We start from the raw sequence: 15,000 nt of genomic DNA on the forward strand, positions 1-15,000 counted from the left end.
TTAACTCAGTTCCCTGTGCACGCCTCAACAAACATTGCCCCGTGTTATCTGCAGTTTTTAGGGTCTTCTTTATTATTATATTTTTTTTTAACTGAAGCAAAATGTACACTTTCTTGTTCTTAGGATCAGCTTGACCTCAAACCTGCCGTCGATGCCTTTCAATGAGCGTAGCTCTCCACCCTTTTCATATTTGCACACTCCCATGGTCTTCCTCAGCTTGTGTGTGTGTGTGTGTGTGTGTGTGTGTGTGTGTGTGTGTGTGTGTGTGTGTGTGTGTGCGTGTGTGTGTATGTATGTGTGTGTGTGTGTGTGTGTGTGCGTGTATGCGTGTGTGTATGTGTGTATGTGTGCGCACGCACGTGTGTGTGTGTTTATTCAGCAATGCCCCCTCCCCCCAACCCTCTCCTTCCATGTTACCGCTTTTTTTTCAGCCCTCCCTTGAATTGTGACGACGAGAAAGTTTCCCAGCTGAATCATATTCATAATTCTCTCTCTGGCTTCTGCTGCCCAGGTACGTATATTTCGAATACCGGCCTATCTGAATTGTCACTTCAGCCACTTCACACACACGATGTCACACACACACACACACACACACACACACACACACACACACGTACACACACACACACACACACTCACACATACGTAACAGTAAACAACACCTACGAAGAAGCCTTTATTTACCTCTGCCAGTGAAACTCTTTTAAGATCTAACACTGGGAACATTATGTGCACAATTACTGGTTTTAAATGCGCCAAAATGCCAACGATAAAATTGCCGGCGCTGAGCATGCTGATTGTTTAGTATTCAAAATAATGTGCCTGTGGAACACAGCGGGATTTCTAGCTGCCTTCTCTAACTGAAACGCTGTGTGGAAATGGTGACAGGCTTTGAAAAGTTGACAGCACAAGGGGTAAGTCGGGTGGCCTGCATGTCAGTATGGAGATACAAACCCGCTCCTCTCAAGCGCGCGCAGTACTCCGTAAATATATATAAAAAAATATACACAGATGATAAAGTGAAACGACATTAAGATCAGACACTGTGACTGTCTGAGAGGAGCAAAAGTACATGCTTATTTCACATCGAGCTACTCCTGCCTTGTAACACACCCTTCCAGTATCATGACCCACTCGGAAATTATCTTTAAAATAAATAACCATTAACAAGAAAAAAGAAAAAAAAAAAACCCAAAGAAATCTCAGTCCTCGTCCAGTAAATCATAAATTTCCCTGCACCAGTTTTTGGAACGCCAGAGAGTGACGTTTGGTATTGATATCACAAAATTTAATGAAAACAGGGGCAACAACATAAAGTCCGTCTACCAGCCAGCAAGTACATCAGATTTCTGTTCTGGAGGCAGCTACCCCAGTCCTTGATTGGCCTGCATACACCGGATGAATCGTGACGTAAAAAGTCGGAAGAGAATTCTGTTCAGTTTAGAACCAGTTCCAATTCGCCCAATCTCGCTTCGCCTACTGTTTTCGGACACCCCTAATGCCTCTTGAGTGTGTGATTCTTTGTCCTGTTTCGCCTACACGCTGTTCTCGTTTCGCCTGTAAAACACCTCATCGTAATATCTTCAAAATCATTACAACTCTGAAGAAACAACCGAGCGAGTGAGTACTGTACGAAGTTTGAGAGCTGCTACTAAGGTATGGAGTAAGTTTGACACTGACAAGATGGATAGCAGCAGCGCTTCAGGAAAGAACCGTCGTCCTACGCCTCGGAGATTGGATGTCTGCACCTTCTAAATTATCCATGGGACTGTCACAAGGGTCTCCGCTCTTTTCCTGTCCTCTACAATGTTCTACACGAAGGCCTTGCAGACTTAAACAACAATGAATAGCTCGGGTGCTTACTCTTGCGGATGATGGCCTGGTCTTCAAAACTTCGAAAGATGCTCAGGAAAGAAACTAAAGCCGTCCAGAAACAACCTAAAATATTGCTCCAATGGGGTGGGCCAAAAGGGGGGGGGGGCCCCCCCCAAAGGGGGGTTTCTTTTCCCCCTCCATCCCAAAGGGGGGAAAAGCCCCAAACCGTTGCTGTTTGGGGGGAAACCCCTTTTTAAAAAACAGAATTTCCCGCCCCGGAAAACAAAATCACCATTTTTACCCTGTGTTTAAATTTTTCCGAGGGGATTCAGGGGGGGTCCGAAGGAACCAAACTTTTGGGGGGGGGAATTGGGGCCCCAAGGGGGAAAACCTTTTTGGAATTTTTCCCAAATTTCGAAAACAGGGATTGGGGTGGGGGGGGGCCCCCCCCCTTCAGAAAACCAAAAAACGGAAAATAACTTTGGGGGGGGTTTTCCCAAATGCAAAAAAAAAAAAAAAAAAAGGGCCTTTTCCCCCAAAAATCTTAAAAAAAAAATAAAAACCCAAAAATTAAAAAAAAGGGCAAAAAAAAGGTATTGGGGAACAAACGGGCCCCACCTTCCCTTAACCCGCCTTAAAAAAAAAACCCAAAACCAAAACCTCTTTCGCTTCCAAAAATTTTTGATTTTTGAAAACCCTTACCCCGGACTTGGGCTAACAACACCATCTCAAAGCAACCTCCTAAAATTAGAAAGAGTTCAAAATGAAGCTATGAGGCTGATCCTTGGAACAAACAAAAGACACGCCCCACAGAAACCCATGCGATACCGGCTTGACCCTTCCTTCAGTGCAGGCCAGAAACAAGTTAGAACAGGATAAGACCTCCTTCAAACATTAGAAAACCCTCAAAACCCCACTGCATGACGCGTCAAAGAACCAAAGGCAGCCGTCTAGACAAGGAAGATCATGGATGGGGCAAGCAGAAGACACCATCAGCTAGTATAATGACTACAAGACTGAAATGAAACAAAAAGAATGGGAGAAAAACCCCCCGGAAACCTCAACCATCTATTCAACACAGCCATTTCACCCACTCTAGGAAGACATTGTCGGGAATGGCCAGAGGGCAAAACTGATGCGGAAGTGAAGCTACTCATAGAAGAAAACAGTAAAGAAGAGGACATCATCATATACACAGATGGCTCAGTCACCAGAGTGTGTCTTCATGTTTTACATTTACTTGCTTATTTATCATCAGTGTTGTCTTATTTATTTATTTATTTATCATTATTATTATTACTACCTTTTTATATAATAATTATTATTTATTTATTTATTTACTTATTTATGTACGCTTATTGTTGACTTCATCAGGTTTTTGCGCCTTATACATATTATTAGTAGTGGTAGTAGGTTTTTTTCTTATGTATTTATTATTTATTCACTTTTTTTCTCAAGGCCTGACAAAGCGCTCTGGGTTACGCTGCTGGTTAGGCACCTGCTTGGCAGACGTGGTAAGAACAAGAATAAGGAGAATAAGAATAACTTTATTATCTCCATCTGGAGAAATTTGGTCAGGTGCATTATCACAACATAGACAAGTAAACAACATGGGGACCATAACTGTAAAAGTCAACAACAGCTTTTACGAATATTACGAATGACACAAAAAAAAATCACATACACCGTTTCATACATACATCCACACACTGCAGGTAATAACTGGTATTCTTAATGTAAAAACAGACAGAATTAAGAAACATTAGTTTGAATATGATTATGAGCATAGCCTTCTATACTGCACATTGATTATAATAGACAGATAAGGTAAGAATAAAGATAAATTGCGGAAAACCACGACCAGATAATCAGCACACACCCGCACCCCACCCACCCCCCACCCACCCCACACACACATGGTTTACTTGATTAAACAAGAGTAATAAACATATGTTCTCAAATAAAAGCATTTTACATATTCGCTTTTAAAACATTGCAATTAATTATTACATCGTAATTATTAACAGAAATATATTTAGAATATGGACGTTAGCATTAGACATATTCCATTGTACATTCATTCTGCATACTGCACATTATTCAACCTACATATTGCATATTCATAATAACCAATTGTCACGTTTTTAAGCTCAGTAAACACAACTACACACACACACATATACACACACACACAACTAGAACAAGGTACAACCTATCATGCACGGACTTTCACAGGTCTCACATGAGAGTGCGCGCACGCACGCACGCACGCATACACACGCGCGCACACACACACACACACACACAGTTCTCAAGAATTTAAAAGGTGGATTGAACGTGGAATAAAAGTCTTCAGAGCTCTGGATTTCAACTTAAAAGTTCTGTAGCGTCGTCCTGATGGCAATAGCTCATGATACTTTGCTAAAATATGGGTGTCGTCAGTTGCTATCTGCCTGCTTTTTTAACCACTCGACTTTCATACAGCTCTTGCATACTAGCTTGTTTCACTTCCACAATTTTACTGCATACACTCATGACCTCGTTCAAAACACGCTTACTCCTCACTCCCAAACTTCCATACCAGCACATAAATGAAACTGTGAGCACGGACTCGATACAACATCGATAATAACTTTGAAGAATAGTTGAATTTATACCAACATTTCTAAGCTTCTGTAAACAAAAAAATTCTAGATTGACATTTCTTATGAATGGAATCAACATTTCTGTCAAAAGTCAGCTTATTGTCTAAGATAGTCCCTAAATATCTATATTCATTGACCCTCTCCACTGTTTGACCATCAGTAACAAGGTCAGCCACAGGCACGGGGTCTTTCCGAAAATCTATTAACATTTCTTTTGTTTTCAATACGTTGAGATCCAGATAGTTTTTTTAATTTCACTGAAATAAGTAGCATCAGAGTTGGACAGATCTTCAATAGCTGAATCATCAGAATATTTTATGACAGGAGTTTCCTCCGTGCCTCTGCAGTCATTTGTGTACAGTGTAAATAGAACAGGGGACAGCACTGTACCTTGGGGTGCACCAGTAGAAGTAGAGTTCAGAGTAGAGTGGGCAGAATGAAAGCGGACGGACTGAGTTCTATTGAGAAGAAAACTTACAATCCAAAGAGTAAGCTTCGGATCAACATCCAAGCCTAGCAGTTTGAGGGCAAGGTGATGAGGTGGTGTAGCGTATACGGATTTGTCCGAACGCAGTGACGCCTCCTTCAGCTACTGAAACTGAAACTGAAATTGAGTGCTGAGAACCGGACAGACCGGTAACACGACCAAGGGGCGGGCACACACACACACACACACACACACACACACACACAAGCACAGCCAGGCGACATACCTTTCAAATGAATGAAACTTTCAGTAACTCCAGTCCAATTGGCTTCCTCGAGAGAGCAATGATCTCATTTCTGTGTTGATACTTTCACCTAGTACAGTTGGTGTTAACTACCCCAGGTGTAGCGAAAGATGGAAGTTTTATCGATCCTTTGTGACCATTTTTAGCTCGCCGGATCACGCAGATGAAATCCTATTTTCTGTCCTGTTAGGTCCTGTTCCACCTGCACGCAGCCCCTTATAAATAACTCCTCCGTCTGCTACCCCACCCCCCCTCCTCCCCTTCCTTCCCCTGCTCTCCCACTGAGTCCCTTGTGCACCCCGGTTTCCGCCCCGTCTCATCTGACGAAAGAACCTCACACACACACACACACACACACACACACACACACACACACACACACTCACACACACACACGACACCCCCAACACTCGAAACACATACACACACACACACACTCACACACACACACACACACACACACACACACACACACACACACACCACACACACACACACACACTCACACACACACACACTCACACGACACCCCCAACACTCGAAACACATACACACACACCAGCACGCGCGCACGCACGCACACACACATACACACTGACACACACACACACACACACTCACACACACACACACACACACACACACACACTGACACACACACACACACACACACACACACACTGACACACACACACTCACACACACACTGACACACACACACACACACACACACACCACACACACACACACTCACACACACACACAACACACACACACACACTCACACACACACACACACACACACACACACCCACACACACACACACTCACACGACACCCCCAACACTCGAAACACATACACACACACCAGCACGCGCGCACGCACGCACACACACACACACACACACACACACACACACACACACACACACACACACACACACACACACACACGACACCCCCAACACCTGAAACACGAACACACATACCAGCACGCGCACACGCACGCACGCACACGCACACACACACTCACACACACGCACAAGGCCCCGGTTATACACACCGTGGCACACAAACACACACACACACACACACACAGAGTTACATACACACGCAAACACATGCACCCCTTACACACCGTGGCACACACACACACACACACACACACACACACACACACACACACACACACACACACACACACCTCACCCCAACCCTACCTTTCCCTCTCCAGGCACACAAAGTGTCCAATGGCACCCATTCTACATATACATAGTACATTTGAATCACAATCTGCGAAGCATTTTACGACATTTTTGTGTGGGGCATATAATTATATCTTTTCAGAACTTCCCGGAGACGGCAAGGACGATAGCTGCAAAGCCTGAAGTCTGACATGTGGTGGGCGTCACCCACACGACGTTTTTCGTAGAATTCTCTACAGTATTATTTACATGACGTACACCACACATGGGAATTCCGTAAACACATGACTCTCTCTCTGTGTGTGTGTGTGTGTGTGTGTGTGTGTGTGTGTGTGAATACATGCATGTGTACATGTGTGTGTGTGTGTGTGTGTGTGTGTGTGTGGAGGGGGGGTGTGGGTGTGTGTGAATGCATGCATGTGTATGTGTGTGTGTGTGTGCGCGTGGTGTGTGAATGCATGCGTGTGTACATGTTTGCCAGTGTGTGTGTGTGTGTGTGTGTGTGTGTGTGTGTGTGTGTGTGTGTGTGTGTGTGTGTGTTGTGACATATTGTGTGTGTGAATGCATGCATGTGTGTGAATGCATGCATGTGTACGTGTGTGTGTGTGTGTGTGTGTGGTATAAATGCATGCGTGTGTATTTGTTTACTAGTGTGTGTGTGTGTGTGTGTGTGTGTGTGCGTGCGTGCGTGCGCGCGCGCGCGTGTGTGTGTATGTGTATGTTGTGCGTGCGTGCTTGGGTGATTTTTCATCTCCGACGTGTTCATGACAATGTGTCAGCACTGAGGATTGCGAAAGAGAGAAAGCAGAGGCGGGTTCAGCTGACTGATGACAACAATAAATAGCGGAGATAGCGGAATGAGGGAATGACTGAGGGAGATTGGGGAATGACTGAAGGAGATAGCGGAATGAGGGAATGACTGAAGGAGATAGGGGAATGACTGAAGGAGATAGGGGAATGACTGAAGGAGATAGGGGAATGAAGGAGATAGGGGAATGACTGAAGGAGATAGGGGAATGACTGAAGGAGATAGGGGAATGAAGGAGATAGGGGAATGACTGAAGGAGATAGGGGAATGAAGGAGATAGGGGAATGAATGAAGCAGATAGGGGAATGAAGGAGATAGGGGAATGAATGAAGCAGATAGGGGAATGAAGGAGATAGGGGAATGAATGAAGCAGATAGGGGAATGAAGGAGATAGGGGAATGAATGAAGGAGATAGGGGAATGAAGGAGATAGGAGAATGAATGAATGAGATAAGGGAATGAAGCAGATAGGGGAATGAAGGAGATAGGGGAATGAATGAAGCAGATAGGGGAATGAAGGAGATAGGGGAATGACTGAAGGAGATAGGGGAATAAATGAAGGAGATAGGGGAATGAAGGAGATAGGGGAAGGAAGAAGATAGGGGAATGAATCGGGGACATGATGTAACCCTACACTGCCACCTGTTTAACGACAGTATTGGTAGGCAGCCTTTTAAAAAAAAAATCTTTCTTCACCGCTTACCCCCTCCCCTCTGCTCCCCCCGGCGGAATTTCAACTCTCAAGCTTCTGAGTGCGAGCTGGGTGAGCCAGTCACTTGATCCATCTAGATAGGTACCTGTTAAGTGGCGCGTTTTAAACCAGCAGTAAATTAATTAAGGTATTGTATTGTATTGTATTGTATTCCTCTTTTTTGTCACAACAGATTTCTCTGTGTGAAATTCGGGCTGCTCTCCTCAGGGAGAGCACGTTTGCTTCACTGAAAGCGCCACCCTTTTGGGGGTATTTTTTTTTTCCTGCCTGCAGTTATTAAATTGTTTTCCTATCGATGTAGACTGGATGTTAGGGTGGATGGGTGAATGTATGTATGACAGTCAGTCGTGTTCGACTGTGACTATCAGAAAAAAAACTTCTGTCCCGACTATTTGGGTTAGACTTTGATAATAGTGGAGAGTGTCTTGCCTGAATCTCGTCCCCACTCTCTCAGCCAAGAGGGTTTTAGGACAGTCGGCGTTGGGATGGTTCCCAAAGGTCGACTAGCCCCCAAGGCTACAGCACTAGGAGCCAGTGCACTTTTGCCACCTAGATTGGGAATCATAGTCCTTCACAAAAGACTAAGCTATAAAGGATTTCCCATTGCAATGGAGAAACCATTGATAATACAGCTCTCACCTCTCACTTGTAAAATGTAAACTTATGTCAATCTGTGAAATAAGCTGAGGTTAATACGGGGATGAGGACGGAGGGAGTATCTGGCCAGTGGAGGAGATTGGGTAGTGTGCGTCTATGTGCGCGCACGTGCCGGTGTGTGTACATGTGTCTGTGCGTGTGCGCGTGCGAGTGCGCGCGCATATGTGCATGTACGCACGCACGTGTGTCAGTGTGCGTATGTATATGTATGCACGCATGCAATCAATCTTTTCACTTTTAATTAAAAATTTTGCTATGTTCATAGCGGGCTGAGAGACTGATTTGTGTGAGTGACGAGCCTTTGAATGCACATGTAATTTCCAATCGGATTAATAAAAATGTGTCGTATTGTATTGTATTGTATTGTATTGTATTGTATTGTATTGTATTGTATTGTATTGTACCTCTAGATGACCTTCAGTCACCATTAGATGACATTTAGTCACTTCTAGATGACCTATAGTCACCTCAGCGGAACCTTTTTGTCATCTGTAGATGACCATTAGCTACCTTTAGATGACCTTTAGTCACCTCTGGTGACCTTTTGTCATCTCTGTACGACCATTAGTTACAACCACATGACCTTAAGTTCCCACTAGATGACATCTAATTACTTCTAGGTGACTTTAGGTCACCTTTATATGGCCTTTGGTTACTTTCAGATGACGTTTAGTCACCTTCGGATGACCTATAGTTAGCTATACAGTCAGACTGACATCAACACCAGTCTCAGAAGATGACAAGGGATGACCGTCTGTCGGTGAAGGGATTTACTCCGCGATAACAGACAATGCATGGGGTGAATGCTGGACGAAAGTGCCAAACCCAGTCACTAATTTACAGTGTGTGTGTGTGTGTGTGTGTGTGTGTGTGTGTGTGTGTGTGTGTGTGTGTGTGTGTGTGTGTGTGTGTGTGTGTGTGTGTGTGTGTGTGTGTGTGTGTGTGTGTGTGTGTGTGTGCTTCTTTACAGTCCCGTATCTATGCAGGCTGCTTGTAGATTTATACTGCTTATTTTATTCCAGATCTAGAATAACATCAGATAACTCCACGTCACACTTGAAATAGTCACACATTTGATTGCGTCTGTGCATACATATACATACGCACACACATGTGCGCATTTTACATACGCACACACGTGCGTATTTGATCTTCTGCGTGCATATACACACAAAGGGGGTTCAGGCACCAGCAGGTCTGCATATGAGTTTTATGTTATCCTGGGAGACGGGAAAAATCTCCACCCTTTACCCACCAGGCGCCGTCACTGAGATCCGAACCCCGGACCCTCAGATTGAAAGCCCAACGCTTTCATATTGTTACCAGTTAATTTGGCCTCTGGTTTGTGTTTATACTCTAATTTACCATTCCTCAATTCTGTTTTCACTTTCTTTTGTGTACTTACTTTCTTTAACTCGTCCTTTTCATTGTTATAGAATGCTCTTCATATGTAGAGTAGCTTTTATCTGTTCGTTAATCCATGGTTTGTTATTTGGAAAAAAAAATTCTTTATCAGGTACCACACAGTACTCACAAAATTTTATACATTCCGTCACGGTGTCTGTCAGTTCGCATATATCATCTGCTGCATCCACGAACACACTCCAGCCTTCCGAGACAGTCCCTCAAAGTCTCAACGGCGTCAACAGTCCAATCACGAAATGTCCTGGTCACAGGCGCTTGTCGTTTTACAGGGGGTTTGTAGCGCGGAATCATGTGCACGAGGTTATGGTCAGATCCTCCAAAGGTTGGCAGCTGTAGAGATGAATAAGCTTGATTAAAATCGCCAGTTAAAAATTTAAACGAGTCAGGTGCCTTTGTGTCAAAGTTGTGCAGATGGCTTGCAAGTGAGTTCACAATTTCACTGGGCTTGGCGCGTTGATGAACATTCACAACTGTCAAACGCACGTGCTTAAAATCTCTTGGCAGGTCATAAGGCATCAGTCCAAAGGTCATGAACTCCAAAGCAGGTGAGCAATGTTTATTTGCAACAGTTATGTTTGGATGACACCACTGTTTATCTGGACATGCACACACACAACCCGTTCCCTTCCTCCCCGCCTCATTTGTCCTGTCCCCTCCCCCTCCCTTGAATAAAATAAAACCACCTTGGGCTACATGAGTGTCCAGGTATAAAACCGTTCAGCCAAGTTTCAGTAAAACACAGAAGACTGCACGTTTTAAAATCACTGAAAGAAAGGGTACGAGCGGAAAGTTCGTCCATTTTCTTTTTGATAGATTGCTCTGTATCACAGATGGCAGGTAAGGTTTGTACTGTCTGACCTTGTTCCTGGCTCTTATTCCACCCTTTCGTCCTTTCCTACGAAGTCTCAGCTCTTTCGGTAAATCCAACTGAGGCCTGATCATCGCTGCCTCAGAATCCTGAAGCTGAAGCAGGTCCGCCATGTTGTAATGGAGGGGCGTGAGAGCCCGGTCATTGTTGTCACACGACGACAGTGAAAAACAGACACACACAAAAAGAAACAGCAACAACAGTAGCACCAGTCCAAACTCGGCACAGTCACAGAACATTTTGCCCATTTTTAACCGTTGAGACAAACCACACACTTAAAACAAACCATTGAAAACGAGCCAGTGAATGCAATGTGTCGCCACAACTGCAGGGCCACCTCTCACCACACTGTTGCTGAATCCCATGAGAAATGGTCAGCATTCAGGACGTTCTGCACGGAATCCACCCACTCAGTTCACTGTTCACTGCGTCCCCTGCCCACAACCTTACTTGCTTGCTCGGTTAGTTGGCTGGTTTTACTTTCAGTTGTCACAGCTGATTCCTCTGACGGCCCTTTCCCGGGAACCAGACAGTACAGTGCACTGCTGCAGAGCAGTGCCACCCTTTTTGTCTGCCGCTTGCAAGTTTACTTGTTTTCCTTGTCAAACTGGATTTTTTTCCCCTTTTTTTTTACAGATTTTTGCCAGGGACAACCTTTTGTTGCCGTGGGTTCTTTTACGTGCGCTAAGTACTGGCTCTGATCCCACCCTTTCGTCCCCTCCTGCGAAGTCTCAGCTCTTGCTACCACATGGGACCTCGGTTTCTTTTCCTATCAAACCGGATTTTTCTATATTTTGCCAGGGACAACTCTTTGTTGCCGTGGGTTCTTTTACGTGCACTAGGTACACATGCTACAACACAGGACCTCGATTTATCGTCTCATCCAAATGACTAGCATCCAGACCACCACTCAAGGTCCAGTGGGAGAGGAGAGGAAACTGGCGAGTGTCAATGGTTGGTCGCATTGACGGACACAACAACGGAGTGGTTAAAGTGCTGTACTTCCAGTCTGAGGGTTCTGCCATGGGTTCAAATCCCTGTAGTCACAGTTCCTAGTCTGTGTGTGTGCTGAAGATGGAGAATGTTCCGATCTCCAGTTTAACAGATTGCAGGTCTGCTTGTAGTGCCTGAACCCTCCCATCTTTCATGCGTATACCGTCATTCCGAAGATGAAATGCACACATGGAAATTCCGTTAATCCACGTCCGTGCCCGGTGGGTTTTGGAAACAAGAACATACCCATCATGTACAGCCTCGAAAACGGGCTATGGCTGCCTGCATGGTGGGAAAACAAACACACCTGCCCCCCGAAAAGAAAAAAACCCCAACAAACCCACAAAAACACCACCACCAACAACAACGTCATGCACTTTCAGCCGCCTCAGTGTACACACAAGTGAATATGGAAGTTGAAGCCCATGGAGGAAAAAGAAGCTTGGTCTCAAAGGCAAGCAATTCAGGTTCAGCATTCTCCTGTGGTGGTGATGTCCTCTCAAACATTTCGTCTAGTTACCGAGTGGAGTGATGGCCTAGAGGTGACGCGTCCGCCTAGGAACCGAGAGAATCTGAGCGCGCTGGTTCGAATCACGGCACAGCCCCCGAAATTTTCTCCCCCTCCACTAGACCTTGAGTGGTGGTCTGGACGCTAGTCATTCGGATGAGACGATAAACCGAGGTCCCGTGTGCAGCATGCACTTAGCGCACGTAAAAGAACCCACGGCAACAAAAGGGTTGTTTCTGGCAAAATCCTGTAGAAAAATCCACTTCAATAGGAAAAACAAATAAAACTGCACACAGGAAAAAATACCAAAAAATGGGTGGCGCTGTAGTGTGGCGACGCGCTCTCCCTGGGGAGAGCAGCCCGAATTTCACACAGAGAAATCTGTTGTGATAAAAAGAAATACAAATACAAATACCGTCCTGACCATTCCTTCAACATCAGTGCAGATTCCGGCAGCACGAGGCTATCACAAGACAGAAAGTGGAAGCATAATTGAAAGTGTGATAGCCTTAAAAGCAGGGCAGGAAGGAACACAGAATATATGTAATGAACTAAACAACAACTACAATAATAGTAAATAGATATAAATAGATAATAATGATAATAGTAATGTTGAATGACGTTCAAACCTCTCAGACTGGGAGCATGATGTTGACATAAAAGATATGCAAAGTTATATATTCATGGAATCAAGTGCGACTCGGACATACCATACACAAATAAACACACACACACACACACACACACACACACACACACACACACACACCAGCAAGCACACATTAAGAGAGAAGGTAGGCAGGACGGAAGAGGTGTGTTTCAAGAGACGTTTTAAATCTGTTACAAACACAACACAAACTCACACGCACGCAATGCACAGTTTGGCAGTCTGCCCACAAACACCCACGTCAAGCACGCCCACGGTGCTTGCTTTGCCATTCATTCCTATCTTCCTGGATCCACTTTGAATAGAATCCTCCCCCGTGTCATGGCAGCCTCAGTGGTAATTGTAATATTAATAATAATAATAATGGATACTTATATAGCACACTATCCAGAAATCTGCTCTGGGTGCTTTACAAAAACGCGTTTGTTAACATAAAACATTACATCAATGTTACATACACACACACACCAAAATGTGACCACACACACACACACTACATACATACATTTTAACATACATGTGTATCTAACAGCTACCCTAACACGTACGCACACATAGGCAGGCATAAACACACGCACACACAATACACATTCATATACATGCATGTAGTTATGTACACATACATATGCATACATACATAGTCAAGCACAGCTAACGCAAAGGAATTTTATCCGTGAAGAGCTGGAGCGCGCGCGTGCGCGCGCGTGATGTGTGTTACACTGATAAACACAACCGTTACGCCCCAGTGCTTTTCCAGGTCAAGGTCTTATCAATAGATTATGATTCAACAGGATTAAAGAGTAAAGGTGGGACGGGACATTTATGAGAATTTCTAGTATAGTTCACCCTGTAACTGGAGAGGAATAATCTGAAGCGAAGGCAGCTTGCCTGAATGCATGTGTTTGTGTGTGTATTAGTAAAATTTTAACGTGCAAATGCATTCCATGCATGAGCAGCTATAAACATCCAGGTCTTTCATGATTATCACTAAGAGTAGCAGTATCAGCTACAGTTTATCATGAATTGAAAATTTGTGGGAAATGAGAGTGAGAGAGTTTGTGTGTGTGTCAGTGTGTGTGTGTGTGTGTGTGTGTGTGTGTGTGTGTGTGTGTGTGTGTGTGTGTGCGCGCGCGCATGCATATAATAAGTAAGCGAGCTATCCAGCAAGTAATATCAAAACGTTATCAAAGAGATTGAAAAAATCAAATATTTTTCAATGGTTTCGTTACCAAAGTACGCACACACACACACCAATCCAAACAACTTCAGATCATCAGTTTTATTCATAGACAAGGTCATTATAATGCTTTCTACGGACGTTCCACATTGCAGTACACATAATCTGACAACAACAACACTGCATATCACAGTTATAACAACACGTCAGCAGTTTGGGACATCAACATCACCACCATCATTATCATCACCTATGCAGCTCAATACAGCTCAACAGATGGTTTTACTCTCATGGCAAACATGAGCAAACAGAAAACAGGCACTTTATTTCAACTGAAGAAAAACTTGTCACCGTTCAGCAGTTATCAACAGGACTGGTTCCCCAAATCAGCACAAGTGGAAGTCTGAATACAATGCTGTCAACAACATCAAAGACGATGCCACAAGGTATCTAGGCATCCAGGCAACTAGGTGGGAAGATGGTGGCGCCGGGATAGAGTGGGGGTAAGGGGACAGGGGTGTGTGTGTGTGTGTGTGTGTGTGTGTGTGTGTGTGTGTGTGTGTGTGTGTGTGTGTGTGTGTGTGTGTGTGTGTGTGTCTGTGTGTGAAAGGACAGGGTAGTGGTAGGGTGGGGTTGAGGGATGGTGTGCAAATTGATTAATTAAAGGCATAGGATAGGAATGTGTGTGTGTTTCAATATACCTGCTGTTGTATGAATACAGAAAATAAATTACGGCTCATAAACCTGTGTCCACAAACCCTATCAGATGAACAGTTATTTCTGCTGC

This window comes from Babylonia areolata, chromosome 8 (genome assembly GCF_041734735.1).
Source record: "Babylonia areolata isolate BAREFJ2019XMU chromosome 8, ASM4173473v1, whole genome shotgun sequence".
Classification (NCBI taxonomy): Eukaryota; Metazoa; Mollusca; class Gastropoda; order Neogastropoda; family Buccinidae; genus Babylonia; species Babylonia areolata.